This window comes from Scyliorhinus canicula, chromosome 16 (assembly GCF_902713615.1).
Source record: "Scyliorhinus canicula chromosome 16, sScyCan1.1, whole genome shotgun sequence".
Lineage (NCBI taxonomy): Eukaryota > Metazoa > Chordata > Chondrichthyes > Carcharhiniformes > Scyliorhinidae > Scyliorhinus > Scyliorhinus canicula.
Genome location: NC_052161.1, coordinates 139,579,143 through 139,607,061, shown reverse-complemented (window position 1 = coordinate 139,607,061; position 27,919 = coordinate 139,579,143). Strand labels below are relative to the sequence as shown.

Genomic DNA, 27,919 nt, shown 5'->3' with positions numbered 1-27,919 from the left:
GGTCAAGAACAAGGGTTCACTATCTCCCGACACGGGTTGGGCCATTTAGGACTGAGATGAGGAAAATCTTCTTCACTCAGCGAGGATGGTAAAGCTGTGGAATTCTCTATCACAGGAAGGCTGCGGAGGGAAAGTCACTCAGTGGATTTAACGAGGAAATGGATAGATTTCGAGACGCTAAAGGTGCCAAGGGGTATGGGAGAGGGTGGGAGTGTGGTGTTGGGTAAGCCAATCAGCCATGACCATATTGAATGGTGGAGCACGCTCAAAGGGCCACCTGATCCTAGTTTCTATGGCTGGAATTTTTCAGCCGTTCAAGCTGCCGGAATCTTCCGCTGACGGCAACACCCCGGCCCCAGGTTTCTGATCCCGACATCAACCAATGACGTGCCTCCTCTGCTGCTGCGGAAAAGGCAGCAGGATGCGTGGAATATCCCATCTGATGTTGCTCACTCCTTCCCAATCTCCCTCACTCCTTCCCAATCTCCCTCACTCCTTCCCATCCTCCCTCACTCCATCATTCTCCCTCACTCCATCATTCTCCCTCACTCCATCATTCTCCCTCACTCCATCATCCTCCCTCACTCCATCGTTCTCCCTCACTCCATCATCCTCCCTCATTCCATCGTTCTCCCTCACTCCATCATCCTCCCTCACTCCATCATCCTCCCTCACTCCATCATCCTCCCTCACTCCATCATCCTCCCTCACTCCATCATTCTCCCTCACTCCATCATCCTCCCTCACTCCATCGTTCTCCCTCACTCCATCATCCTCCCTCATTCCATCGTTCTCCCTCACTCCATCGTTCTCCCTCACTCCATCATCCTCCCTCATTCCATCGTTCTCCCTCACTCCATCATCCTCTCTCACTCCATCATCCTCCCTCACTCCATCATCCTCCCTCACTCCATCATTCTCCCTCACTCCATAGTTCTATGAGACTAGGATCAGGTGTAGGCATTTGACCCTTTGAGCGTGCTCCACTATTCAAGCTGATTGGCTTACTCAACACAACACTCCCACCCTCTCCCATACCCCTTGGCACCTTTAGCGTCTCAAAATCTATCCATTTCCTCGTTAAATCCATTGAGTGGCTTTCCCTCCGCAGCCTTCCTGTGATAGAGAATTCCACAGCAGGGAGTGGAGGAAGTGCTTTCGGTTCTGTTCTGCTGGATTCACATCTGGACGGTACACCAACACATGTAAAAATGTACATACTAACACAGTTCTTGGCTTTTACTTTAGTTTTTGAAAGCTCGGTGCCTCAAATTCTATATTAAAAAATCAGTTTCTCGGGTGGTGCAGTAGTTAGCACTGCTGTCTACAGCGCTGAGGTCCCAGGTTCAATCCCGGCTCTGGGTCACTGTCCGTGTGGAGTTTGCACATTCTCCCCGTGTCTGCGTGGGTCTCACCCCCACAACCCAAAGATGTGCAGGGTAGGTGGATTGGCCACGCTAAATTGCCCTTCAATTTGGGAAAAAATATTCGGGGACTGTAAATGTACAGGGAAAAAAATCGATTTCTCCAATTTGCTATAGTTCCATTCCAGAAATTCAATCTAAACCAACTATTGATATTTACCTGGGTTCTGTTAGTAATATACTGGATTTTACAGAAACTTTCAATGCAGGCAAAGAAGCACCCATTACCTCCAGAATTGGCTGTATTTTTAAAAAGAAAATCCTTTATTTCTGCAGGCAATTCTGTTTGTAGTAAAGTTTTTAAATTCTAGCTGCTTTGTTACTGAACTTTTAAAATATTTAATTGTAGTTTTTTTTTCAAGCTGTCAGACAGTAATTATTATCTTTAGATTTTTCTATCTCCTCACAGGATGGGGTTCCTGCTTTACATACATCAGCAAAGTAGACATACCCAAATCTCAACCTCCCCATCAGCCCCATTTGACCATCATTCCCAGTTTGCCTGGCTCTTGTGGAGGAGTGGAAAGGGTCCCCTCCCCTTCATTTTAAAATGTTTTCTTGATCAAATACATGATAATAGGTGCATTGCACAAAGACAAATTAAATTGAAAATCAAAACTGGAAACACAGAAAACCATTCTAGTGTCATTATGTTGTATGTCATGTATGTTGTATGGCATGTACATTGTGTGGCATGTATGCTGTGTCCCGTGTACATTGTGTGTTGTGTCATGCATGTTGTGTCATATATGTTGTCTGTTGGGCGTTGTGTATGAAAGCAAATTACTGCGGATGCTGAAATCTGAAACGAAGGAGAAAATGCTGGAAAATCTCAGCAGGTCTGGCAGCATCTGTAGGGAGATAAAAAAAGCGTGTGTATTGTGTGCGTTGTGTGCTGTGTGCCATATACATTGTGTGTTGAGTGTCATGTATGCATTGTGTCATGTATGTTGTGTGTTGTGTGCCATGTATGTTGTTTGTTGCCTGTCAGGTATGTTGTGTGATCTGTGGTATGTGCACTGTGTGTTGTGCGTCATGCATATTGTGTGTTGTGTGTCGTGTACGTTGTGTGCCATGTACATTGTGTGTTGAGTGTCATGTATGCAGTGTGTCATGTATGTTGTGTGTTGTGTGCCGTGTATGTTGTATGTTGCCTGTCAGGTATGTTGTGTGTTCTGTGGTATGTGCACTGTGTGTTGTGCGTCATGCATATTGTGTGTTGCGTGTCATGTACGTTGTGTGCCATGTACATTGTGTGTTGTGCCGTGTATGTTGTGTGTTGCGTTTCATGTGTTGTGTATCATGTATGTTGTGTGCCACGTACATTGTGTGTTGTGTATGCTGTGTGTTGTATGTCATTGTGTTGTCAGATTAGAATGACAGTGCCGAGTGTATTGAATCAATAGAAATGTCTCCCAAAGCCAAACACAAACCTTTCTGAATAATCCCTCCGAGGCAGCAGAAAACCAAACTTGGCAAAACATGGGAACATATATTCATTGAATTATTTGTTCTATTTATATTTGCTTTTTGGGATGTGGTACAGTCATGTTTATTGCTCAGACCTAGTTACCCTGAGAGTACTGAATGTTTATTGCTCAGACCTAGTTACCCTGAGAGTACTGAATGTTTATTGCTCAGACCTAGTTACCCTGAGAGTACTGAATGTTTATTGCTCAGACCTAGTTACCCTGAGAGTACTGAATGAACCATGGGGGTGTTAGTCCAGGATAACAGCCATTAACCGGGACAGAGGGCAGTCTCAGTGAAGGACAATGCTGACGCTGCCTTGGTTATTTCCTCTCACGCTAACCTTCACATCAGCAGATTTCCCCTCTTGCCCTCTTGCTTTTATGGAATTGAAGCTCACAAGCCCCCCCCCCCCCCCCCCCCCCCCCCCGGACTGGAACCCGTTGCCATAACCGTTCAGCTTCCATAAGGCGATACCTAGTTCCAAATTGCATACACAAGTCACAAACCGCTTAAAAGCGATTCTGCACGGCTATGGCATCCTGGCACCTCTGCAACGCTGGTGCCAACCTCATTCAGACCACAGGAAGTCCCGATGATCCGCTGGCAGCAAATGATAGTGGCCCAAAATTCACAGCACCAGGATGAGGCCATTCAATTTCTCGAGCCTGTCCACCATTGAATGGGTTCATGGCTGATCTATGACCCAACTCCATATAAGTTCCTCATTTATCAAAATGCCTGGTTTTCCCTATAATTAACACTCGGCTAATGAATCTGCAATATGATCTGTGAGAATGTGACTTAATTAGTGGGTGGTTCCTTTCGGAGAAAGTCAGACATTTGCTTGTTTTTAATTTAAAAGCAGCCATTTCAACCCCCTGGGACATATTCACCTTAGACAATAATTTTACAGTTTTGGAAAACTAAATCATCCTGACTTCTTACACATAACAAAGGTCCCACGGTAAACAGTTCACGTGAGTGAGGATTCAGGGTGCATCACTATATGTAATGGGTTGTAAAATGGTGATGTGACATGGTCGATATCATCAAAACCCAACAAAAAGCTGAGAAAGAATGATTCATGTCACGTGTGTGGTGCATGTGTGGTGTGCATATATGTGTTTATGAGGTCTGCATGTGTATGCTATGCATGTGTGTGTATGTATGTGTGTGTATAACATAGAACATTACCGCGCAGTACAGGCCCTTCGGCCCTCGATGTTACGCCGACCTGTGAAACCCCTCTATAGCCCATCTACACTATTCTCTTATCGTCCATGTGCCTATCCAATGACCATTTGAATACGTTTAGTGTTGGCGAGTCCACTACTGTTGCAGGCAGGGCATTCCACGCCCTTACTACTCTCTGAGTAAAGAACCTACCTCTGACATCTGTCCTATATCTATCTCCCCTCAATTTAAAGCTATGTCCCCTCGTGCTAGACATCACCATCCGAGGAAAAAGGCTCTCGCTGTCCACCCTATCTAATCCTCTGATCATCTTGTATGCCTCAATTAAGTCACCTCTTAACCTTCTTCTCTCTAACGAAAACAGCCTCAAGTCCCTCAGCCTTTCCTCATAAGATCTTCCCTCCATACCAGGCAACATCCTGGTAAATCTCCTCTGCACCCTTTCCAATGCTTCCACATCCTTCCTATAATGTGGCGACCAGAACTGCACACGATACTCCAAATGCGGCCGCACCAGAGTTTTGTACAACTGCAACATGACCTCATGGCTCCGAAACTCAATTCCTCTACCAATAAAAGCTAACACACCGTACGCCTTCTTAACAACCCTCTCAACCTGGGTGGCAACTTTCAGAGATCTATGTATATGGACACCGAGATCTCTCTCTGCTCATCCACACTACCAAGAATCTTACCATTAGCCCAATACTCTGTCTTCCTGGTATTCCTTCCAAAATTAATCACCTCACACTTTTCTGCATTAAACTCCATTTGCCACCTGTCAGCCCAGCTCTGCAGCTTATCTATGTCCCTCTGTAAATTGTAACATCCTCTGCACTGTCCACAACTCCACCGACTTTAGTGTCGTCTGAAAATTTACTCACCCATCCTTCTACACCCTCCTCCAGGTCATTTATAAAAATGACAAACAGCAGTGGACCCAAAACAGATCCTTGTGGTACACCACTAGTAACTGGACTCCAGTCTGAACATTTCCCATCAACCACCACCCTTTGTCTTCTTCCAGCTAGCCAATTTCTGATCCAAGCTGCTAAATCACCCTGAATCCCATGCCTCCGTATTTTCTGCAATAGCCTACCGTGGGGAACCTTATCAAATGCATGTGTGTGTATGCATGTGGTGTGTGCGTGTGTGTGTGAGTGATTTGTGTGTGTGTGTGAGTGATGTGTGTGAGTGATGTGTTTGTGTGGTTGATGTGTGTAGGTGTGTGAGTGATGCGTGTGTGTGTGAGTGTGTGACTGATTTGTGTGAGTGATCTGTGTGTGTGTGAGAGTGATGTGTGTGAGTGATGTGTGTGTGTGTGAGTGATTGTGTGTGTGATGGATGTATGTGTGTGAGTGATGTGTTTGTGTGGTTGATGTGTGTATGCCTGTGAGTGATGCGTGTGTGTGTGTGAGTGATTTGTGTTAGTGATTTGTGTGTGTGTATGTGAGTGATGTGTGTGAGTGATGTGTGTGTGTGTGTGAGTGATGTGTGTGTGCGAGTGATGTGTGTGTGATGTGTGTATATTGAAATCCCTTTACTGTCCAGTTTTCAACTCCAGAAGTGAGTAAGTAGTCAGCCGTATAACAGGCCCATCCATTTTTAATCTGGATGAGTGACCATCATATAGAGGAATAGCACAGAGACTGTTCATCCAGAGTACACCAAAATCTCTGCTTCACCAACATTAAGTATGCAGCATTCCCCACTGTGACACTGTGTGATATATATTACAACCTCTAACACAACACGTAATTTATGAAGCACTAAGACAAACTGTGTAAAACATTCCCTTTATAACTGGCCTTTCTTATAGATCCTTTTTGTATCAGCATTATACAGAGACTCCACTGTAGATAATTATAGAGACAATAAATATATATAATACAAATATTGACTGCAGTTTAGAATTACAGTAGTAAATTGTGGAACTGTGGATCACACGAGTTATTAAAGGGGTGTTATATCAGGATGTAATATGCATTATTGCACATTCTAGGTCAGTTATGTACCCCAAGAGGCAATGATTTAGCAGCTGGACTGAAACACTGCAGTCAATATTTGTTTTATTTTACAGTTGAAGTAAATTTATTTTATACGTTTTATGAGCATTAATTTAAAATCCTTGCCCTTCAGATATTTGTATGGGTTCGGCCTAGCCTATCTCTGCGATTTACTTAAGGTTTAGATTCCTTCCTCTGTTCAATGGTCCTCGAACTCTGCCCCTTTATCAATTGTTCCGTGCCTTTGCCCCATCAGGCGAGGCAGGGTTTCCTGCTGTCTTTCCTGCACTCTGCCGAACACATCCCATAAAACCCCGTTCCTCTCCACTTCTCACCTTTGAAAATGCACTGAAGTCTTTGGCCATCTCACTCTGCCGAGTTTCCACTCTCGGTATCCGATGTTCCTCACAACATCTCTACTTTGATGCCACAAGGGAATTTTTGGGCGGAATTCAACTAATTGGGAACAAAGTCCCATAGCGAGCGCGTTTAGCTGCGTGTTTCCCGGCGCTCGCTGCGGTGAGCTGCTTTTTGGGTGCAGTGTGGATTGTTGCATCCCGCCCATTATCATTCATTTCGGCTACATGATGTAATTAGGAGAGAGTTTACACTCTGTGAATTTCATTGGGACACCACTCGCACTGTGTGAGATTATCTGGAGGTGTCTCCATGTATTCGGTTAGGCCCAGTGTTCTAGAATGTCACTGGGACGCAGGCCATACCTGATGTGTTAGTGATCTGTGTGTGTGTGTATGTGAGTGGTGTGTGTGAGTGATGTGTGTGTGTGTGTGAGTGATGTGTGTGTGTGTGTGATGGATGTATGTGTGTGAGTGATGTGTTTGTGTGGTTGATGTGTGTATGCGTGTGAGTGATGCGTGTGTGTGTGTGTGAGTGATTTGTGTTAGTGATTTGTGTGTGTGTGTATGTGAGTGATGTGTGTGAGTGATGTGTGTGTGTGTGTGAGTGATGTGTGTGAGTGATGTGTGTGTGTGTGTGAGTGATGTGTGTGTGTGTGTGAGTGATGTGGTTAGCACTGTGGCTTCACAGTGCCAGAGACCCGGGTTTGATTCCCGGCTGGGTCACTGTCTGTGCGGAGTCTGCACGTTCTCCCCGTGTCTGCGCGGGTTTCCTCCGGATGCTCCAGTTTCCTTCCACAAGTCCCAAAAGACGTGCTGTTAGATGAATTGGACATTCTGAATTCTCCCTCTGTGTACCCGAACAGGTGCTGGAATGTGGCGACTAGGGGATTTTCACAGTAACTTCATTGCAGTGTTAATGTAAGCCTACTTGTGACAATTATAAGTAAGTCTCCATCGTCCCATTGGCTGCTTTCCCCTTTGAGGGGGAGAGCTGACTGGTGCTGATTAAAGCTGAGGGTGACCTCACCTCGGGTGAGAGGTAGAGAAGGTGGGACCTTCATGAATAACCTCAGCCGATACAGGAATTGAACCCACGCTGCTGGCCTCGCTCTGCATCACAAACCAGCCGTGCAGCCCACTGAACTAAACCCGCCCCCATGTACCTGATTACACAATCAGCCAATGACAAATCCAATGATGGCCAATCTATGACCGAGGAAACCAAATAAATATTTGAACAAGAACATTATTATTAGTTATATGAGGGACAGATCTTTCAGAGAATCGATGAAAGCTGAATGGACCTCTTCTGTAATAAACAAAATTCAGCGATTCTACTAAAATGAATTTGAATATTCTTCTGCGAGTGAGACTGTCCTTAACCCTTTATGTGCAAGATAAAGGGCATCATTTACTGGAAAACAATCAAAGACCATTTGGGTGTGTTTAGTGGTGTGTTTCCCAGTGTTTGCAGTACCGAGAACAACCCCGCTATTAAACAGGAAACGGCTTCTTTTTCAGGCCTTTGTGGGTTAAGCCCCGTCAAGGCTGCATTTAGACACACTTCCTGCATTAAAGAGCTCTCTCGACCCCCCCACCGTGGTCACCGAACCTCCAACGTCCAAACTTACCAACTATGGAGCCCTCAAGCCCCCGCACACCAACTCATAAAGGCAGGTCACTCCCGGACCCGGTCCCATGCATGGGCAAGGTGCCACCCGAGCACATTGGCACTGCTAGCCTGGCGGTGCCACCTGGGCTCCCTGGCATTGCCAGGGTGGCACCCTCCCCAGAGCCCGATCACCTGGGAGACCCCACAAGTGCCGTTACGTTTGTGGAGACCAGTGCTAAACGGCCCCATGGCTGGGACTCCGAGGTGAGGTTGTTCAATGCCAGGCCGTGGGCAACTCCGGCGTAGACATTTCAGATCAACTACTCACTTGAATATGCAAGTTTGGATCCCGTTCATTGAGGATGAGATCCAGACCATGACAGCTCACGAGATCTCACGGCCTCGCCAGATCCCGGGTCGGGCGCGACAAGGCTGGTAAATCATGCCAGTATGTAAGAAGCCAATAGCAAACGAAAGATTAGCTTCGCTATTATCACAATGTGAACAAATATGCACATTAAGCGATATACACACAGAGAGGTACACTCATGGAAGAATAGATGTACACACAGACAATCATATTTTCAAAGACTGCTGATTGTTGAAACATCCATTGTAATTGGAGGAAATTGTGTGATCTCCTAAAGAGCGAAGTTAAAGAGAATCTTAACACAGCTGGGGTCCACCGTTTAATAAAGAAGTTGTGAGGACGTAGAAACAAGATGATGTCCTGTTCAGATTTCTGTAATTTTAGCTACCTGCAGATATTTCCAAATGGTTACCAGCCCAAACAAGCTGTTTGTTTTCCAAAAATTCTTGTGGCTAAAGCGGGTTATGCAATTCAGAGTATTTTTGTCAAAACTTGGCTAGTTTTACCAGTGTTTTTGCAAGGCAGGACGATTTTGACTTTTCACACTCGCTTGATTCCGAGCCGATAACAAAAAAGCAAACTTATGCAGCCGGTTCCAGAGTTCACCAGATCCGGTGTTTGGACATTTTTAAATGGATGAAGAACATCGCGTATTAGACACCCGGGCTAATCACAAAGTAGAGAGTCAGTGCCATGGCGCTGGCTGCATTCAATGGGACTGCCAAAGCCTCAATAAACCAGGTTAACCCTTCTCAGCACAATCCCAGTCAACACAATGATCAGTAAGCCACAAGCGGCCCCTCATTCTGAGAAAAACCAAAATCCAATTAATGTTCAGCCCAAAGTCACTGTGAAGGATGGACAAGTTGCATCCAGAATCTCAGACTGAATTCCAGAAATTTTCCATTGTAAAGATTTCAGTGCAATAACATCTTGTTGAGGCTGCAAAGATGCACAAATGTGAAGTTGCTCCAGTTGTCAACAGCCATTGACCCTTTGCTATCTGGGCTGCAGTGAGTGACACAACAGATCCCTCAAGTTATAATTGGCCTAAACTGTTCCTGGATGACCTCAGTTTTAAACCTTTCAGCCATCACCTGGGTAATGGAATGCTCTAGAAACATATTCCTTTTAGGTATAGCCGTTAATGGATCCTCAGACAGTCAGCCCTCTAAACTGGCCTGACAGGTTCAATGTTACGAGCAACTAATAAACTGATATCAGGTCCACTGGCATTCCATGTTGTAACAAATGTCTGAGGTTTTTTTTTTGCTGGGCTCCAAGTTTATTGCAAGCATGCACATGGAAGAGTTGGAAAAGCATCATCAGGTCCACCTATCTCATCAAGGGTCTGATCTGATTCACCACTGAAACAATCTCTTGGCAGGGGCAAAAAATGCAGGGAAAATAGCCTGTGGATCCTATAGGATTCCTCGTCATCGTTCTGAGGTGATGGAGAGTGATCGGGGACACTGAAGTCAGCCATGATTCATCACAAGCTCTAAGAGCTTTAACTGTCCTTCGGCACATGTCATCAACCCTTTTGAAAAGGGCGGTCGAGACGTTTATCCATCTCAAGTGTCAGCAGTTTGACCCAGAGGGCATTGACTCTCTAGCAAAATAAATAATTCCTGGTGTAACCATGAATTCTATAGACATGGCCTCAAGTCTTAAATAGATCCTGCTTTGTGATTCTGGGGAAGGGGGAGTGGTGGGTGGGCATTGAGGGGGTGTCCCATCTTTGGCATTGGACTTCATCTGTGACACGATCCACTTTTACCTGCCTGGTCTTGACTGAAGCACGTAACAAGGCCAGACCAGCAGTAAGTTGCATTAAAAATGATCTTATGTAAGTCTAATATTTCCATCCATTTCCCTTGTCAATTTCAAAGCCAGTTTTAGAAGCAAAAGTGTTGACCGACAATTTATATTCAAGGCTGATGTATAGCCTTAGATTAGAATACAAGGAAATAAACGACTGCAATAAGATGTAAATAACTTTCTAAGTAAGCACGGAGGACGGAATGAGCATAAAAAAATCAAGAGGGACCTATGTACTTTAGTATTAATGTATTTTTCAATGCAATTTACAAACAGTGTAGAGAAGCAGGTACCATTCGCAACTTGTTGATTAAGAGAGAGATATGTAAAAATGCGTAGGGCTGCAGATTTCCTAATCCTGGGACAAAGCTGAACATGTCACGCTCATTGCAATATTGGTGATTAAGTAAAGCAATAATAAATGGCCTAATCAAACGTTGAGGTGTACTTAAAAATCACGAGCTGCATAGTTTTATAAAAAAAGGAAACATAATATTAAATCAGCATGATATGTCATGTCATGAAAATGTTTTGCATTACATTTTTTGAGCATGACTTCACATAGGCACTAAAACAAACACACCCATTCCACAGGTAGCTAATAATGTATAAACAACACAAAAACACAAAACAGAAGAAATTTCGCTTGCCGCTCAAGGTACTTTCAGTTTGGACAGGAAATGGAGTTGTCTCGTTTCAAATCAAGAGAGAGAGAAAACCTTTTATGGCCTTTGACCAATGTTCACTTCAGTGACTATAAATTCAGTTGGTTTCAGGTGGATTTGCGTGATTAAAGTTCAAACAGCCAGTAATTTTTTTTTGTGTGGGATAAAGTTTGTTGTGCTAATTGTCAGAGACAATAACCATATGAATCACATTAAAAAAGGGTGTGTCTCCATAATGAGGTGCCTTTGCCATGACAACCTCCACCTTTCTCATTATGTAGAAGTTAAACCAATACTTTTGTGACTGCTTATTAAATATTTTACAATCCATGTTGCAAGCCGTATTAATTAAAGAACAGGTTTATGCAACATTTTTTTCCCCTTCATTTTAGCTCTCTTGGTACCATTTTATGATCTCAAAGTCAACAATTCTGTGACTTGTTGATAGGGACTAAGAAAAGCAAAGCTATTTCCTCATATGATGGACTTTGACTCACAAATAAGGCAAATAGCTCACAAACTGCTCAGAGTGCATTCTTTACAGTACTCTTGCCTGTTCTAAAGAAAATAGAAAATTCCTTTGAACTAATGTTCAGCAGTTTGATTTGGGAGATTAAAGGAATGGGATATCATCAGAACAAAGTTGATCTGATCTCTTGTCTGGTGCAATAGTCGACCCATCTTATAAAATTCCTGTGTTTAAAAATCAAACTTGGACTATGACTCACTCACACACTCTCTCACTCACTCACTCACACTCACTCACTCACTCACTCACACTCACTCACTCACTCACACTCTCTCACTCACTCACGCACTCACTCACTCACTCACTCTCGCACTCACTCGCTCACTCTCGCACTCACTCACACTCTCTCACCCACTCACCCACTCACTCACACTCTCTCACTCACTCACTCACTCTCGCACTCACTCGCTCACTCTCGCACTCACTCACTCACTCACGCACTCACTCACTCACTCTCGCACTCACTCGCTCACTCTCGCACTCACTCACACTCTCTCACTCACTCACCCACTCACTCACACTCTCTCACTCACTCACTCACTCTCGCCCTCACTCGCTCACTCTCGCACTCACTCACTCACTCTCGCACTCACTCACGCATGCACTCACTCACTCACTCACGCATGCACTCACTCACGCATGCACTCACTCACTCGCACTCATTCACTCACGCACTCACTAACTCACGCATGCACTCACTCACGCACTCACCCATTCTCGCACTCACTCTCGCACTCACTCACTCTCGCACTCACTCACTCACGCACTCCCTCATGCACTCACTCACACTCACTCACTCTCGCACTCACTCACTCGCACTCACTCACTCACTCACTCACTCACTCACTCACTCACTCACTCACTCCCTCACGCACTCCCTCACGCACTCCCTCACGCACTCACGCATTCACTCACTCACTCACACTCACTCACTCACTCATCATTGACTCTGAGGTGACATGAAAAACCTTTGTTTTCTGCGCCAAATTCAGTATACTTTAAAAAAAATAAATTTAGAGTACCCAATTCTTTTTTATCCCAATTAAGGGGCAATTGGATTGGATTTGTTTATTGTCACGTGTACCGAGGTACAGTGAAAAGTATTTTTCTGCGGGCAGCTCTACAGATCATTCAGTACATGGGAAGAAAAGGGAATAAAAGAAAATATATAATAGGGCAACACAAGGTACACAATATAACTACATAAGCACCGGCCATCGGATGAAGCATACAGGGTGTAGTGTCAATGAGGTCAGTCCATAAGAGGGTCATTTAGGAGTCTGGTGACAGTGGGGAAGAAGCTGTTTTTAAGTCTGTTCGTGCTTGTTCTCAGACCTATATCTTGTATCTCCTGCCCGATGGTAGAAGTTGGAAGAGTGAGTAAGCCGGGTGGGAGGGATCTTTAATTATGTTGCCCGCTTTCCCCAGGCAGCGGGAGGTGTAGATGGAGTCAATGGATGGGAGGCAGGTTTATGTGATGGACTGGGCGGTGTTCACGACTCTCTGAAGTTTCTTGCGGTCCTGGGCCGAGCAGTTGCCATACCAGGCTGTGATGTAGCCCGATAGGATGCTTTCTATGGTGCATCTGTAAAAGTTGGTAAGGGTTAATGTGGACATGCCAAATTTCCTTAGTTTCCTGAGGAAGTATAGGCGCTGTTGTGCTTTCATGGTGGTCGCGTTGGTTTTTCATGTCACCTCAGAGTCAATGATGAGTGAGTGAGTGAGTGTGAGTGAGTGAGTGAATGCGTGAGTGAGTGTGTGAGTGCGTGAATGAGTGAGTGAGTGAGTGAGTGCGAGAGTGAGTGAGTGCGTGAGGGAGTGCGTGAGTGAGTGAGTGCGAGAGTGAGTGAGTGCGAGAGTGAGTGCGGAATGGGTGAGTGCGTATGCCAATGCCATCAGTGCCAATCTGTGATTGCTCAGGAACAAATCACCTTGGCTTTTGGTGGAATGGAGCCAGAGGCTCTGGGCAATCACCACCTTCTGCATTACCCAAATGGTGCCTCTCTTCAAAATTATTTAATAAGTGCAAAGTGCAAATGGTCAGCAATCCTGGGACGCAGCCTATTGCCTCAGCTCACAGGTCAACCCAGTGTGTTTAACTCTCTGCTCAAGCTAATTCTTCAATTCATAAGTTACAAAACTTCAGCTGCTGTCTAGGTGATGGAAAGACAGGGGGCTCGATTCTCTCGTTCCCCAGCCGTGTGTTTAGCGGCCGCGTGCCATTTGCTGACAAAGGATTCTATCCTCCTTCTGCTTGTCAATTAGATTTCCCATTGAAATCGCCCCACGCTGCTGGGAAACCCAATGGTGGGGGTGTGCTGCTGGTGGGAAAAGTGAATCCCGACGAGCAGAGAATTCCGGCCTGAGTTTCCGACAATCTCGGGATAACTGCTGGGCTAACGATGTGAACCGGGGCGGGGAACGGCCACAGTGACAGAATGGCTGGTGCAAACTTCAAGGCCCAATACCTGTGTGCATTTAGCCTAGTTTAACTTTAGGCCGTGTCTCCTTACAGCTTGCCAGCAAAGTGGATGAAAGTTGCAGGTTTCCTTTGGTGTGTCCTGACGAGTGGGGGGCGATCAAAAAAGGACTTGAATGGAAATCAACGCAATCATTTCACTCCAATAAATGCATGTGGTCGCTATTTGTGCAAAGCAAAGACACAACGTCGGTGTTGGTCTGAATCCCAATACACCCACACTTCAGCCATTACCAATGTGGCACAGTTTATGGAATAGCACCCTCACTTGCCCACACTAGATGTTAAGGTGCCCATTTGAAGCCTGGGCTGGCATCAGCAATTTCCTAGGCCCCGGTGCCCTTTATACGGCTGCCCAGCGTGAGTGTGTAAAAATGGGAGCTTGCTGTTTACGGAGCTCAGTCAGTTTAAACAATCTGATGATCATTTAGGCATATTCCATTATCCCAAAGAGGGACAAGGACCATGTTGTCTCGGGTTCCTGACCACAAGCGATGCGCTGCCCTTTTAGTTGCACAGAGAGTGTTACTTCCTTCAAATGTTTATCGACAGTCGTTTCTCTCCAGTTGGTGCCGAAAAATATGAACATCCTGAGGACAACAGAAAAAAACTGCTTTGCCCAACTAGCGAAGAATGACTGTTTCAAGTGATGTTAACCTGTTTATTAGTAGGTCGGTATTTACACTAAAATGTTCAACAATTTAAACGAGTAGATTGCATTAAGCATTCACACACTCAAGCAGAGTACTTTGCGCATTTACATTCTTTCTTCATTTAATATGTGTTATTTTCGATGATGTATAAATATCTGGGTGTCTAACCCATCATCTTCACCACTCTGCCTGTTACCCAATATTACGATAAATTCCTGTATAAAAGTATTTTATTTTTACGAGTTAGGCAAAGCGAAACATGGGCTTGCCAGAGAGAGCAGGCTTTATGGCTGAATGGTTTTCTCTCATTTTATACATTCTTGAGTTTCTATTCTAATTGCAACATCTTAATAAAATAATGGAATTAAAGGTATAACAGTGGGCGTTTGTGGCTGCCCCAGACTCCAGAGAGTCTGTGCAGATTTAACCAAACTGAGGAATTGTGCGCTGGGTGTGGTTATTATTATGGATTACTTTGTTCTTTATGCAAATGATTAAAACGTGGAGGCCAATAATCCTCTGCCACTAATTCCTTTTTACACCAATAACCTTGTTAGAGCTGCAGTGAAAAATATTCACATTGAACATGCCTCCAGGGTGTGTCTGTCTCGGTGAGGGATCCACGGAGCGCGAGGTGAAAGCACCTCAACAGCCGCCCAGTCGGAAAGAAAGTTCGCTGAGGGCTGTCAGCACTGAGGCTGATCCTAGATCACTCTTAATGGTCGGTTCTGGCCCATTATCGCCCGCCCTAGAGCTTCAAGCTGATGCTTGCCCGCTCTCAGAGAGGAGCTTGACCCCAGCCTGGAAGGAGTGGGTGGATATGGACTGGATAGAAGAGATTTGAAGGGCTTTGGTAATAAGAGGAAAGATGTGGATGATTACAGCACATTTGGACTTTGAGTCATCTCTTAACTCTTTTATGGTGAAATAACTTTCTGTCGAGGGCAGAGAGAAGGGATTGGATTGTGGCTATGATGAATTCTGTAATGATGACCAATATTTGTCATTCCTAGTTGATCCAACAGCTCAATTATTTGTTTAGCTTGGGCCTCCCGATAGAGATACTAACGAGGCATATTTGGACTAATTAATGGGTTTGCAATTGCACGTTTCCTGTCAAAATGGCTTCCCTCTTTAATGAAAAGAAATGAAAATTGCTTATTGTCACAAGTTGGCTTCAAATGAAGTTACTGTGAAAAAACCCTAGTCGCCACATTCTGGCGCCAGTTCAGGGAGGCTGGTACGGGAATTGAACCCACGCCTGCTGGCCTGCCTTGGTCTGCTTTCAAAGCCAGCGATTTAGCCCTGTGCTAAACAGCCACATATCCAGTCACCGCCCACCAGCAGATGATTCCAGCTGTGTGGTACTTTGTGGGTTGGAGTATGGTGACAATATGTGCATTTGGAATCTATAATTACACAGGAAATTCCAGTCATTAATAATATCAACTGATATCAAAATGACTCTGGTTGAGATTCAGCTGTCAAATTTCAATCATCCGAATTTTCTTTTAGTGCAAATATTGGAGCGAAATGATTCTGGCAAACACCAGGCAGACATAACTGCTGTCATCCATCACCATCAATTTGATAACATTACTGAGATCTAACTACCCCAACCATTTCAATTCTTCATATTTTTACCAATAAATTACAGCTCTCAGCTAATTATTTGTCAAATTCAAAGCAAAGGTTGATAAGCAGAAGTCAGATCCTTCCAGTTTGACACTGCATCCACGTCAAACTTCAAGACCGTTCCATTTTGTAAAATTTTGTAACTTGTTGTCCTGGGGGGGCTGTCACAATCAACAGTCAATCTCTATTGTCTTATAGTCGATCTGACAGTGTACATTGAGGGCCAACACAATGCCCTCTGAATGGTAGCAAACGTTTCTCTTCCTCCCTCTCCCTCCCAAAGCCCACTGCAATGGCCAGTGCCTTGACCAGTGTGGCCAATCAGGGCAGGAACGCTCTACCCCATGATGCTCCTCTCAGGCGACCTCCCACCTGTTGACCTCCTCCTTGCTCGGTCATGTTCAGCAGCTGAATAGAACTTCAAAATACCACAATTAGGAAGTAATTTTATTCAAAACATTTTCCCCACAGATGGAGAAATATTTACCTGTTTGTAATCTGTCGTGGATGTAAAATGGACACCAACATTGGTTAGTGCAGAGCGACCTCCTATAACTTAAGACCTGTATGAGACCTGGTTACAACTAGTGAAGACCAGGTAAGGCTTCATAGATTACAATCAAAAGATGATTCATTGAAGCTGTATTTAAATCGTAAAGACAGTACTGGGGAAAATTAGTAATGGCATCGAACTAATCAATACCCTGCTCTAATAGAAGAATGAAAACAATGATTGGTCTTAATTTTGGCAGTATTTTTAAATACAGAAAATTGCTTTGCAAACACATTGCGCTTCATAGCTTTTCTCGGCATTATAAAATGATAAGAATTGGTATAAGTTTGAGTTTGGCACAGAGAATGATAGCGAAGTAATGAAATACATCTGGTCTGATCGAAAGTTCGTTATATAATTTCCATCGGGGTCGATTGCATTGGACTGGAACAGACAATTTTCTGCAACAGGTTCCTTAAGTCTATGTCTGGTTCCTTAAAAAGCAAAACAAAATAAGGCTTTAATGCTTGCATCTTAAACCAATAGGTGAAGGAATGCGTGTGGCATGTACAATGCTATTAGCATTCCCATTAACATCACAGTTTTGGTGGGTCAGAGCTGCCAACACAGGTAGGCATGAGAAAAGTCCCCCTTCCAAATCCACGTTTAACAAGTCTTGAACCTATTGATTTGATTTGATCTGATTTGATTTATTGTCACATGCACTGAAGTACAGTGAAAGGTATTTTTCTGTGGCCAAGGGAACGTACACAGTAAGACAAAAAAAGAATAATCAACAGAGTACATTGACAAATAGTACATTGACAAACAGTGATTGGTTACAGTGCGGAACAAGGGGCCAAACAAAGCAAATCCATGAGCAAGAGCAGCATAGGGCGTCTTGAATAGTGTTCTATTAGGGAACAGATCAGTCCGAGGGGGGAGTCATTGAGGAGTCCTGTAGCTGAGGGGAAGAAGCTGTTCATATGTCTGGATGTGCAAGTCTTCAGACTTCTGTACCTTCTGCCTGATGGAAAGGTCTGGAAGAAGGCAAAGCCCCTCTGATAATGCTGTCTGCCTTCCTGAGGCAGCAGGAGGTGTAGACAGAATCAATGTGGGGGTGGCAAGCTTGTGGGATGCGTTGGGCTGAGTTCACCACACTCGGCAGTTTCTTGCAATCTTGGTTGAGGTGAGGATCAGAATTTGAAATGATGGAGCCAGCTCATCGTTGAATACTCCTTTTCTACTGTGAGGGTGGATATTCTCAGAGTGTCCTGAGTGAACAGCAGATTGAAGTGAACTTCTATGTAATGTCAGTTAGTATAGACTGTTATAATCCTCCTATCTGCGTATGGTAAATGATCCATTTTGTACCATCAAAATTACCTCAATCCCCTCAACGTAACGGCCAAAGTTGCTTCTTTCTGTTTTACGTTTTTGGTGCATTTTCTTGTGGAAAATACTGAGGAATACGAAGCTGTAAATCCTCAGCTTCAGCACTAGGTAATATAGGCATAGGAGGAGACAAATATCACATTAGAACTCCAGTCAACATGCCCCAACGACACCCTCGGAAGTGCACCCTCTATTGCCCCAGTGTGACAATGACATTCTCAGACGTCCTGACGGTTTCTGAGTGAAAGGAACTCGCTCTCTCAGGCCGTCTCCAGTCGCTGAGTGAAAGGAACTCGCTCTCTCAGGCCGTCTCCAGTCGCTGAGTGAAAGGAACTCGCTCTCTCAGGCCGTCTCCAGTCGCTGAGTGAAAGGAACTCGCTCTCTCAGGCCGTCTCCAGTCGCTGAGTGAAAGGAACTCGCTCTCTCAGGCCGTCTCCAGTCGCTGAGTGAAAGGAACTCGCTCTCTCAGGCCGTCTCCAGTCGCTGAGTGAAAGGAACTCGCTCTCTCAGGCCGTCTCCAGTCGCTGAGTGAAAGGAACTCGCTCTCTCAGGCCGTCTCCAGTCGCTGAGTGAAAGGAACTCGCTCTCTCAGGCCGTCTCCAGTCGCTGAGTGAAAGGAACTCGCTCTCTCAGGCCGTCTCCAGTCGCTGAGTGAAAGGAACTCGCTCTCTCAGGCCGTCTCCAGTCGCTGAGTGAAAGGAACTCGCTCTCTCAGGCCGTCTCCAGTCGCTGAGTGAAAGGAACTCGCTCTCTCAGGCCGTCTCCAGTCGCTGAGTGAAAGGAACTCGCTCTCTCAGACGTCCTGATGGTTTCTGAGTGAAAGGAACTCGCTCTCTCAGGCCGTCTCCAGTCGCTTTTAGAAATCACCAAACATCTCGTGCCTGGAGCTTTTTTATAAATCCTGTTTTGATTATATCCTCCCCTTTCGCTGCTCCCTCCTTTGAAGGCAGTTACCATGGACACAGTTCCATGGGTACATGTCCAGATGGACCTACTTCTTGGATGGGGTGCCATGGAGGCACAGTGGTTAGCACTGCTGCCTCACAGCACCAGGGACCCGTGTTCGATTACGGCGTCGGGTGACTGTCTGGAGCTCCCTCCGTGTCTGCGTGGGTTTCCTCCGGGTGCTCCGGTTTCCTTCCGCAGTCCAAAGGTGTGCAGGTTGGGTGGATTGACCATGCTTAGATTTTAAGGAGAAAGTCTGTTTTGCCTGCTTGCCAATCCCACTGTTTTGTGTACCAAAACCAAATTATTTTAAAACCAAATTAGTACATGATTTCTCATTAGTGTCTTATGGTTGGGTGGGATTACGGGGGATTAGAACATAGAACATACAGTGCAGAAGGAGGCCATTCGGCCCATCGAGTCTGCACCAACCCACTTAAGCCCTCACTTCCACCCTATCCCCGTAACCCAATAACCCCTCCTAACCTTTTTGGATACTAAAGGGCAATTTATCACGGCCAATCCGTCTAACCTGCACATCTTTGGACTGTGGGAGGAAACCGGAGCACCCGGAGGAAACACACGCACACACGGGGAGAACGTGCAGACTCCGCACAGACAGTGACCCAGCGGGGAATCGAACCTGGGACCCTGGCGCTGTGAAGCCACAGTGCTAGCCTTTTGTGCTACCGTGCTGCCCATTGGGATCGGGGGGTCTAGGTAGGATGTTCTATCGATGGGCCAAATAGCCTCCTTCTGCACTGTGGGGATTCTATGTGAGCGGGCTAGTCAATTGCTGCGGCATCACATCCGAGTCAAATCCAGCCCTCACCCAACATTAATCGGCAGCAGGGTGTAACTTGCCAGCAGTCAGATACAGGATCCTTGGCTGATATCCTGTACCATTGGTGTGGGGCAGTAAGGACATTATAGTAGCAACTGAGTCAAACTAGTGATCTTCCTGCTTTGTGTGGCAGCTTGTACCAGGAGTCTGACTTTGATACACTGTCCAGTGAACTTCCCCATTCATTTCTGGTCTAAGTAGTTTGTACGTCACAAAGTATATGTATTAATACCACTTTTGAAGGATGCAGGGAGTGGAATACATTTTTGTTATTCAATCATTTACATTTGCATAATTAATTCCGGCAAGTGGCTTGGGACTAATTTCTAACTTCAGTCAACCTCCAGAACTGGCTCAGTTAGAGGCTGGAAAATTATCATTTATCTCAAATAATTTGTCACAGGCTCATCAAATATTCTTATCGCATTGACTCACCGGCACTATAAACATATTTTAAAATCTTCCACTTCAGGTACAAACTGAAGCAAAGAGTAAAGAGGGTGACTGCAGTCAGCAGGCTTGCATTGAGGCCTGGTTCGCGACAAGAGCACTTTATTTGCTTTCCTGTCGGCCTCTGAAGTGGCAATGGGGGGGGGGGGGGGGGGGGGGGGGGAACAAAATCAGAGTTAAAAACATAAACTAACTGTGCGACAAGTTATTAAAATATAGGGCTGTACCTGACCATCATTTTTAACTTTAATCTCTACTAATGGGATATTCAAAATGGCCGACTGCACCTTCTTTGGCCTGTAAATTATGTTGCATGTTACATGAACCACAAGATATATTAATGCGACCTTTATGTTTGAGATGAGAGCAAAACGTCCAAAGTAATAACAGTTTTCCTCTTTCGGCATATTTTGTAGATTATAGATCACTGATCAGCAAGCACTCCTGCATTCTGTAGTTACTGCGCCGTCGCAGGCTACACTCCAATCAGCAGCTTGCCAACTAAGCATCTTCTAATGCATCCCTTTCTTAAGTGCACATCCAACATTATGGTCCTATAAAATGTATGGAGAACCATTAGGGCATTTAAATGCAAACACGAGAAGATTTTACTTTCCATTCTGTTTTTAAAAAGAAAATCCCATTTTAATCCCTACAAGGTTAAAGAGTTAGTTGTGCTTTGATAATGTAATCAGAAAACAAATGTCGGAAAGTGTTTGGCGCACCTTAACCTTGTCATAAGGCTGCTCAGGATATATTTAATGAAATATTATGACAGCTGTGTACCAAATAGAACAGCCACTATCCTTAATTACAGGTCTTGGAGCTGGAGTTTGCAGCAATTCAAATGTATTTATGAAGAAACCACATATACCTTCGTTACAATTATAATTCCTCGAATGTTTTTAAACAAATGTCATATCGCTTTAATTTTCTTTGACAGTTTCAAATTACAATTATGGTATGCCAATAAGGAGGGATTCTGTCAATGAGGGTATGGTTGTCATAACATGTCAAAGCCACACAAAAAAAAATTGGAAAAAAAGCTTTCTCCTGTAAAGTGTGTGTTGGTTTAGAATGTTTAGAATACAGCTGTTCTGTCCTTAAGACGTGACAAGAGGGCTCAGTGACAAGGGGTTAATGGGCTACTTGTCCTTCACAAAGCCTGGGCCTAATCTCATACTATTCAGTGTTGAAACCTACTGCCGGCATTGTCACCTCTTTTGTCCATTGTGCACCATACATGTTCAAAGGGAGTTCTATACTGTGTTTATACTGTAGCTTAAATTGCCTGGCTTAATTAATGTCACTCACACTTTCATTTGTAACCATTCAGACCATTCCCAAATTGCCCGAAGGACTGTAAAACTGTCAGGACCCAATAGCAGTTCCTCTACTTGTTTGTAGCCCTGGTCAATTCCTGTTAAGTGAATTATTTATTTGTCAGTACATTTTATTCGCTCGCGGAGGATTCTCATTTGTACAATTATGTTGCAACAAAAAAGTGTCCTTTTAACGGATACTTAGGCTATCCATTCTGCAATGTGTTACCCTGTTCAAAGGAGATCATTGATATTTTAGTATTGAGCATATTTCATATTCGCAGAGGTGAAACATTGCACCTCTCTTCCAAAACTGATTACCAACCTGATTCTGTGGACTAAATGGAATATTATCCCAGTCAATATTGGGGGCATTGTGGTGATGAAGTTCTTACTCTCTCCCCTCTGCCTCTTCATATTCTAATACTCATAACATGGAGGAATGTAGTTAAACGTCTTCAGTGAACTTCTCCGGACACTGCATATGATATATACTGGAGAGGGGAATGGGACTGGACTGTCACTGTGAGCCAAGCGGGTGTAAACTCTGAATGATGTCTTTACTGTGCAAATAATTCCCCACCAAATGTTTTCAATTAACGTGGAATTAATGTAACAATTGATAGTTTTTTTGGTTTCAATTTATTGTCAATGAAAAAAGATGCTTGCTAACAGCATGGAATGAAGTGTTAAGAGCTGATTTTCCACCCAGATGTTCCAGTACTGTTTAGTCTTTATTTGGATAGTAGATTTACATAATTGCTGTAATTTCATTAAAAGTGACCCATGCTGCACCTATTTATTCATTTGCATAAAATAAAGCTGGAGTGTACTGTACACATGGATATACCCCTTGGCGAACTGCCACATACCCCAGCCACACTGCAGTCATCAATGACACTATCTGCTCATTATATGTGCACAGTCATTTGTACAGCTGAATCCAATAAATACATAACTCATTTGCTAAAAACAACTGTGCTTGGATCAGAATTTCTACAGACAATTTATAAACGATAAAGTTAAAAAGGGCCAAATTGAAATATTTGCACCTTGGCTTAATTACTCACACCCGATGAAACAAATGTAAATTCAAGCTCCATTACTATACAATATTAATGTTTCACAAGAGGCCTTTAGTGAAATGCTGGATTGATCTGAGTCACAGTGGTGAGCGGCAAAAAATGTTGACAGATTGGGAGACACTGGGCTGGATTCTCCCATTCTCAGGCTATGTCGACGCCGGCGTGGGAATGGTAGCCTTTTACCACCGAACATTCGGCGCAAAACAGCCACCGATCCTCTGTTTGGCTGGGGGCTAGCATGCCGAGCAGCATAGCACCCAGCTCTAGCTGCCGATACGGCCCGGAGAGTTGCCGGGTCTGTGGCCGCGCACGTGCACGGCCTACAGCGGCCACATCGTGCTACATGGCGCCAGTCGCCCGTGGACCCGGCCTGCAAAATAGTGCCCCCCCCCCCCTTTGGCTGGCTCGCAACCCCAGACCACCCCCCAACAGTCCCCCCAGCCCCTGCCAGGTTCCCCTCTGCCCATGGATTAGCTCCCCCTGACTGTGGCGACGCTGGACTGAGTTCACAGCCGCCATGCCGAGTTTCCGACAAATAATAGCAGGAGACCCACGCCGTCAGGAACACGGTCAGTCGAGGGCGGTGCATCAGGGGGTGGGCCTCAGGCAACGTCCTGAGGCTGCCGATACAGCGCGTGGCCTACTCCTGGAGTACGCCGCGTTGCAGGGGGCGGAGTATCGCGAAAGCGGCACTGCCCCCGATTCCGATGGAAACGGGGATTCTCCAGCCGATCGCCGGACGTGATTATGGCGGCAGTGATCGGGGAATCCCGCCCACTTTCTGCCTGAACCTGGACAGTGTGTGTTTGTACCTGGATCTGGAATTCTGTATCATGGAGGCGGTTTGGTGAAATCTATATAATGAGTGGGTTGGAAAGAGGACGGGTTGGATCTGTAACTGGGATGGAATGTGAATTCCTGCACAGTGTCGGGAAATTCCTCCTGGTTTGCTTTATTGGAATTCTGTACAATAAGATTGAATGCTTGGTCCATCGAATTTCTATTTTGTGGATTTCAAAATCTTGACTTAGTGCAGGTCTCCGTGAAAAACATTGGGCTCGATTCAACTAGATAGGAACAATGACCCATAGCGAGCACATTTTAGCCGCTTCTTTTCCGGTGCTCGCAGCAGCGAGAAACACGGGGGCTATACAACACGACTCGCGTTGTGTAAGGGGCCTCAGCGGGGAACGCGGGACCGAGGCCGCGTATAGCCTCGTTTTGTACGCGGAGGGGCTCCGCCCGCTGGAACTCCTCAGTGTAGCGAGAGATCAGAACGCCATTTCGAACGCACTATGGGAGGGTCACCCCCCCCCCCCCCCCCCGCATGCTTCCCCCAACACCCACGCAGGGCACCGCCAGCAGAATCACGCGTGCAAAAGCTGCCAGCTTGGCACCTTGGCCATGCCAGCTGGCAGTGCCACCTGGGCACCCTGGCAATACCAGGCCATCGCCCAGGTGACAGTGCCAGGGTTCAAGGCTGATATTGTCAGGGTGCCCAGATGGCACCACCCTGCCCAAAGGGCATGCAGCTGGGGGCCTCCAATCCCCTGGGAGACCCCCCCAAGGGTGGACCCGGTTTGTGGGGACAGTGCTGAACGGCGCTCACCCGAGGTCTCCGAGGCGATGGGATTGAATCCCAAAGCCTCAGGTACCTCGGCAACCTGCACACTAAGATTTACTGCCTCGCTCTAACCTGCAGATTTGCCAAACAGTGATCCTACCGACAATGGGCAGGATTTACATTGCGGCATCTCGCGTAATCGCGTTGGATCTCGTGAGGCATTGTGAGCTGGGTAGATCCCCGTTCAGATCCAGCACCCGTCTGGTTCTGGATGACCTCCAATCGACCATCAGAATCCAGCTGTCCCATCTCCAGGCGCACATTGCCCCACTTTCAAAAGCTCTCTCAAAAACCTGCCACCTCAGGTAAGCCTTTGCTCATCAGGCCTAACCCCCTCCCAAACCTCTCCAAGGTGTTCAGTTCCTTCTTGGCAATGTCCCTGTGAGGACACTGAAGATACTGTTTGATCCTGACTGCTTTCCTGTACAATGACTGCTTTCCTGTACAATGCCGGCGTTGGACTGGGGTGGGCACAGTAAGTAGTCTTACAACACCAGGTTAAAGTCCAACAGGTTTGTTTCAAACACGAGCTTTCGGAGCGCAGCTCTTTCCTTCATCTGAGGAAAGAGCTGCGCTCCGAAAGCTCGTGTTTGAAACAAACCTGTTGGACTTTAACCTGGTGTTGTAAGACTACTTACTGTACAATGTGAGGGAATGAGCTGGTGACTTGGTTGGATGGAATCCCCCATAACCTGAGTGAGTAGTGACCTGGTTAAGCCAGTAGGATTCGAGGTGAGAGTGAATGGGAATGAGGTCTCCGGCACACATATTGGGCAGAATATTCAAGAGCCTGTGGAGGTAGTAGGGGAGGTGAGAGGCTTGGCTGAGGAAACGGGAGGGAAAGCCCATCGAATTAACTCCGTGACATGATCCCACCTCCATGGAATTTTCCAGGAGTCGTCGTGACGGGGATACTAGTTATCTGACCAGCCGCACTGAGTGCCAATTAAGCCCCTTCACAGGTTAACCAGGTGCAGTCTCCTAGCCCCACCTGGGTTTGCCAGTTGGTGCCCAAGGTACCCATTGAGCCAGAAGACAATTGTGGCAGGCAGTCCATTTATTTGGGAAGGCACTTCAATAATGACTCCAGGTGCACATTCCTGTGGTGGGCATTCCCTCTCCTGTCCATCAGTCCTAACCCTTTCAGGTCTTCTTATAGTCCCCATTTGTGGGCAGCAACTGGGATTGAGATTCCCTTGTGAACCCCCCAACAATTTCATCCCGACAATGGGATCGGGAACCTTGAAGAAGCATTCTGTGCCATTATACCAGAGCGCTAAATCCTTTTTTAAAATAAATTTAGAGTACCCAATTATTTATTTTTTTCCAATTAAGGGGCAATTTAGCGTGGCCAATCCACCTACCCTGCACATCTTTGGGTTGTGGGGGTGAAACCCACGCAGACACGGGGAGAATGTGTAAAACTCCACACGGACAGTGACCCAGAGCCGGGATCGAACCTGGGTCCCAGAGAGGTAAACCCTGCCGCCCTCAATCTCTACCACACTTTCCCAAAGAAAATGTATTTTTCCACGATCTTTAAGGGCGGCGATTTTGTGATGCTGTCTAGCTGTGGGGTAAATAATAAATTGCTTTTGTTTACAGCGTCTGGAGCATTTTAACAGACCAGAAATAATATTTGTTTATTCAAGTAAAGGAGATTGTGCATCCAGAATCCATTCTGAATGAAACATTTAAGTATTTTTAAAAGAATTAAATGACCCCTTTCCACCAGCAGCACATTTGAAGTTGCTGGGGTAAGGCACAAATGGTAAATGAGCCGTTGTGATATTAGCAAAGCGGCTATGGTTTTCAGTACCGCAGTTAAGCTGATTTGAAAGAGAACTTCATTCAGAACTCAGTTTTCAGTTGACAATCAATGTAGTGGCAACCGTGTTCAACATAACAAAAAGTGCCAGGCAATGTCCGTGTAGCACATGGGGTGGTTTATGCAAAACAGAAAAAACATCCATGGAAACACCTCAGTATTTGTTTAAAATAATCAACAGTGAACTGTCAGCATCATTGTGTTGTTTTATATCATGTTGTGTATTGGAAACAATGTTGTTCAGCTAAAACCTGGCACTCCAGCTAACGTTTCACCTGTCCATTTAGAATCTAGTCAAACAACGACAAAATGGAGTGTTGAGGAGCCTGCCGCTTTCCCCCATTGCAATACCCCGGCCTAGCGAAGGCTCACTCCATGGCCTGCACCATCGGCATCTCCCAAAGGAAAGGAATAGGAGAGGAAAGCTGAATGGCTGATAATAGACAAGCAGACAACCACCTAGATGAATAGATGATGCATTGATTCAGCCCTGAGGTGAAAAGTTTCACTCCCGCGTAGATCTCCATCGAGGAGATAAGTCAAGAACTGATAGCATTAATCTTGACAGCAGGAGGCAAAGTCAGGGCAACCTTGGCCCTTGACTATGGGAGAACCTAGTCAGACATGAAGCAATCTGATGCTGGAGTCCCTTATTTAACTCATATGTTTCATTTCACCACAGCCACTTTTAAAATTTAATTTTTAACCCCTGTTTTTGCTTGCTGTGTACTTTTAGTGCTCCTTTGCACTGAGGATGTCATGATTCCCAGTTTGGAAGTGCGGAAGTTTGATCACAGATGATTTCAGTAGAGCTGTGTGACCTCCCCTTGTAATCTTCAGAGTAAACCAGATGAGACTGGGATTCATTACGCTTTGAAAATGACCCCTCTGGCCTGCATTATGAAGGAGTACAGCATGAGGACAGTTTGAGGCCATTCAGCCTATCACATCTGTGCTGGCTTTCTGTAAGAACTACTCAACTATTGGATTAGCAGCACCCACACTCCCACCTATTCTTCCATTGTCAGTTTGGAGTTTCAAACATGCATTTGTTTAAAGGAAAACGTCCATTGAATTCACGATGAACTTTTGAATCCCTCAACTTGAACACCTCAAAATACTCTTAATTTTTGTCAATACATTTGACTCATTTTTTCTTTTTGCCAAGTAACAGTTCCAGGGATTGTTTTTTAGTCCAAAATGGTGGTAATTATCCTGATGTAATCCGGAGTGACACAAGACAAAAAAGGTCCGAATTGAAAATTAAAAGGAGATGTTGGAAATGGGGAGGAATCTCTGTGGACGCGATTTAACTGGAAAAAATCCTTGTCTGGTTTGGCAGAGAAACACTCCGCTGTTCAGCGGCATTTGGCCGGGTTTTATTGGCCCTGGGAAGTTTCGCTCTGCTGAGGCCTGATTTTAGAAGCACTTCCTGCTGGCGACACATTTTCAATTCCCCATCTCCCCAACCCCCAACCTCGGGGAGGCCCCCGGGAACATCCCCTCACCCACTCCCTCTCCACCTGGTAAGGCCCCCCCCCCCCCTCCGGGCCTGATTCCTGGCAGTGCCAACTTGGCACCTGGGCACCTTGGCTGTGCCCCTGTCAGCTTGGAAGTGCTACCTGGCCACTCTGGCAGTGCCAGGGCAGCACTGCTGGGTACCTGGCTAGCATTTCTACGCTGCCAGGCTGGCAGTGCCAAGGTGCCTGGGTG

General features: G+C 45.5%; 1 protein-coding gene across 9 annotated transcripts in view; it reads left to right on the top strand.

Annotated features, from left to right (window-relative positions):
* Positions 1-27,919, top strand: part of casz1 (castor zinc finger 1) — a 507,648-nt gene that overhangs the window by 75,748 nt on the left and 403,981 nt on the right. For all 9 annotated transcript variants that reach the window (XM_038773686.1, XM_038773688.1, XM_038773693.1 and 6 more), the window contains one exon: positions 16,692-16,818. The gene's annotated coding sequence lies outside the window, so the exon portion shown is untranslated. The remainder of the gene's footprint in view (positions 1-16,691; positions 16,819-27,919) is intronic.